This window comes from Lucilia cuprina, chromosome 4 (assembly GCF_022045245.1).
Source record: "Lucilia cuprina isolate Lc7/37 chromosome 4, ASM2204524v1, whole genome shotgun sequence".
NCBI classification, from domain to species: domain Eukaryota; kingdom Metazoa; phylum Arthropoda; class Insecta; order Diptera; family Calliphoridae; genus Lucilia; species Lucilia cuprina.
The window spans coordinates 91,499,375-91,502,931 of record NC_060952.1 but is presented as its reverse complement, the minus strand read 5'-3'; the positions used below and the strand labels follow the sequence as shown (position 1 = coordinate 91,502,931).

The window sequence follows — 3,557 nt, the reverse complement described above, 5'->3', positions numbered from 1 at the left end:
GTTCTAGTTCTGTTCTAGATCTGTTCTAGATCTGTTCTAGTTCTGTTCTAGTTCTGTTCTAGTTCTGTTTTAGTTCTGTTCTAGTTCTGTTCTAGTTCTGTTCTAGTTTTGTTGTAGTTATATTCTAGTTCTATTCTATTTCTATTCTAGTTCTGTTCTAGTTCTTTTCTAGTTCTGTTCTAGTTCTGTTCTAGTTCTGTTCTAGTTCTGTTCTAGTTCTGTTCTAGTTCTGTTCTAGTTCTGTTCTAGTTCTGTTCTAGTTCTGTTCTAGTTCTGTTCTAGTTCTGTTCTAGTTCTGTTCTAGTTCTGTTCTAGTTCTGTTCTAGTTCTGTTCTAGTTCTGTTCTAGTTCTGTTCTAGTTCTGTTCTAGTTCTGTTCTAGTTCTGTTCTAGTTCTGTTCTAGTTCTGTTCTAGTTCTGTTCTAGTTCTGTTCTAGTTCTATTCTAGTTCTGTTCTAGTTCTGTTCTAGTTCTGTTCTAGTTCTGTTCTAGTTCTTTTCTAGTTCTATTCTCTATAATAGTTAATCTTTTTCAATTGATTTCAAAATAATTTAAAATCTCTTGCAGCTTTGTGTAATGAAATTATAATTTTCTGAATCTAATATTTTACGATGTTTTTTCTAGTGATCAAAAAAATATTTGCTAAAATGTTTAAATTTGAATTCTAAGCGAATTATTTGTTTGTAAAAAAGTTATCTTATCAAACAAACAACATTGTTATAAAATAAATATTCCCACATACCAAACATAAGTACCAATCCCCAATAGTAGAACTACTAGCTTGAATAAAAAACTTTTGTTTTACTCTCTCATTTTATTTGTTTATTATTTAAATAAATATTTACAATAATTTATCTAGTAAAACCAAAAAATATTAGTACATGGATACTTTTGTTTAAATATACACCAACTTTTAAATAAACTTCAGCTTCTACAACATGTTAAGGATACACAATATTGTATCCTTAGTAGACTTAACCATAAATTTGTTTAACTTCCATAGAACAGCATAAAAACCCTTTTAAATTTTCAAATGTTTGGAATTTCTTAATTACCAGCAAACTTGTATGAAAAACCCACAAAGGATGAAAGGAAATAGGGAGGTCCTGTAATGGGTATGATACTTGCTGGGTTTTCTGAAACCAGAAACCATTATTTATTGTGGCCAAATTAAAAGTAAATAAAAATTTACATGTGTAAATAAAAATCCTGGATTTTTTTTGTGCAAAAGTAATTAAATGGATTATTAATAGAAATTTATTTAGCACGATAAATTTATAAATAATTAACTTGTTATAAAAAAAAACTTGTTGGTAACATAAACAACAAACAATTCAGAAAATTAGTTTAACATTTTTAAGAACACCAGCAATTTTCTGAAAATATTTAAACCTTGTTTAGATATGTTATATATTTTGAATGTTTTAGTCATACCCTATAATAGTATTAATCATCTGGCAACTTCACTTAATGTTGAATCATGCTACCGCTGTTGTTAAAAAATAAATCGACTTACACGCTCAAACAAATATACACACAGACATCTTAATTTATAGAAACTGTTCTCCCCACATGCTGTTATTGCATTTAGTATGTTTGTGGTATTGTTACTTTTTTTCTTTTTACAGGAATGGAAAATTCATAACTAGACTAGTCAATTGGCTATAGTCATTAGTATTCTCTAGTTGTAGTTATGTTTTAGTTCTGTTCTAGTTCTGTTCTAGTTCTGTTCTAGTTCTGTTCTAGTTCTGTTCTAGTTCTGTTCTAGTTTTGTTCTAGTTCTGTTCTAGTTCTGTTCTAGTTCTGTTCTAGTTCTGTTCTAGTTCTGTTCTAGTTCTGTTCTAGTTCTGTTCTAGTTCTGTTCTAGTTCTGTTCTAGTTCTGTTCTAGTTCTGTTCTAATTCTGTCCTAGTTCTGTTCTTTTTCTGTTCTAGTTCTGTTCTAGTTCCATTCTAGTTCTGTTCTAGTTCTGTTCTAGTTCTGTTCTATTTCTGTTCTATTTCTGTTCTAGTTCTGTTCTAGTTCTGTTCTAGTTCTGTTCAAGTTATGTTCTAGATCTGTTCTAGTTCTGTTCTAGCTCTGTTCTAGCTCTGTTCTAAAAGCTAAGTAGAATCTAAGTTGGATATGGTGACAAATATCTCTACAGATTACCAAGTTATTGCGTTAAACACATATAAATATACATATGTATGTTTTAATATAGAATATGTTTATTTCCAACTTCTATTAGCTTACCTTTCCCTCAAGATACGAGCAAGTTCTGAAAGAGAGAGAGTGTTTTATTTAAATTCTTACTTGTACCCAAAATAATCAAGTGGCTTAACCAGACTTGTTTCAAATTTTTACTTTTTTAATTAACAGAATAAAATGGTCTATTTAAAATATTTACCAAAAACCACAAACAATTAAATGACTTCTAAACCACAAATATTCTAAATAAAACTTTGGATTTTTAGAAGAATAATGAAAGAAGAATATATTTGCTAAATATTAAAAAGGAAATTCTACTAAATTTAAAGAAAACTAAAGCAAAAATGTAAAACCTAAATAAAAAAAATTAATTAAAAGTATAAGGAAAGCCTTAGCAAGTATTTCTGTTTTTAATAAATGAACAATAAATAAATAAAGAAAAGTATTTTAAAAGTATATGTAAGATAATAAATAAGCATTTTAAAGTGTTTTATAACTTAATCATTTAGATAATTTTATGTTTTTTTATGTTAAAAATATTTTAATAAATTTTTGTTTTTATTCTTTTTTTTTGTAGATAAGTAACTGCTGCATTAAACATCACAATAGCTAAATCAAAATCACAAATCAAAATAAATTTTCAAAATAACAAAATTATAAAGAAAAGATACGTAAGTATCTGAAAGATATCATTTAATGAAAATAACAAAAAATTGTGTAAAAAATATTTGTTTTCAAAAATGAAATATAAAAAGTTGTAAAAAAATACAAAAGTTTCTATCGGATATATATTAAAAAATAGTCAAAAAAGTTTAAAAAAATATTTGCTTTAAGTAAAACTAAATTTCAAGTAAAGAAAACATCAAAAAGTGTTAAACTTTCAGCAATAGAAACAAAAGTATCTATAAAATAATAAAAAAGATAAAAGAAAACAGATATAAATATTAAATAATAAATTAACAAAAAAAAGTTAAATTTTTTAATAAATAATAATTAATACACAAAGATCAAAAATAAATACATATCCCTTAAAACATTCAAAAATATCTATAAGAAATAATTTTGAAAAATCAAAAATAAATAAAAATCTTATACTTTAGATAATAAAATTTGTATATTTTCAACAGTTGTTCGAAATAGCCACAGGAAATAAAAGTATCTAAAGGATAACTTCTGAATGAAATAAAGGTAATTAATATAAATATAAGTGAGAAATTTAAAGGAAGTAAAAACTTATTTTACTTCGGTTCTAGTTCAGTTTTAGTTCAGTTCTAGTTCAGTTCTAGTTCAGTTTAGTTCTAGTTCAGTTCTAGTTCAGTTCTAGTTCAGTTCTAGTTCAGTTCTAGTTCAGTTCTAGTTCAGTTCTAGT

General features: G+C 25.9%; 1 protein-coding gene across 1 annotated transcript in view; it reads left to right on the top strand.

Annotated features, from left to right (window-relative positions):
• The window catches only part of LOC111684666 (extended synaptotagmin-2-B), an 87,562-nt gene that overhangs the window by 32,473 nt on the left and 51,532 nt on the right, over positions 1–3,557 (top strand). The window lies entirely within an intron of this gene.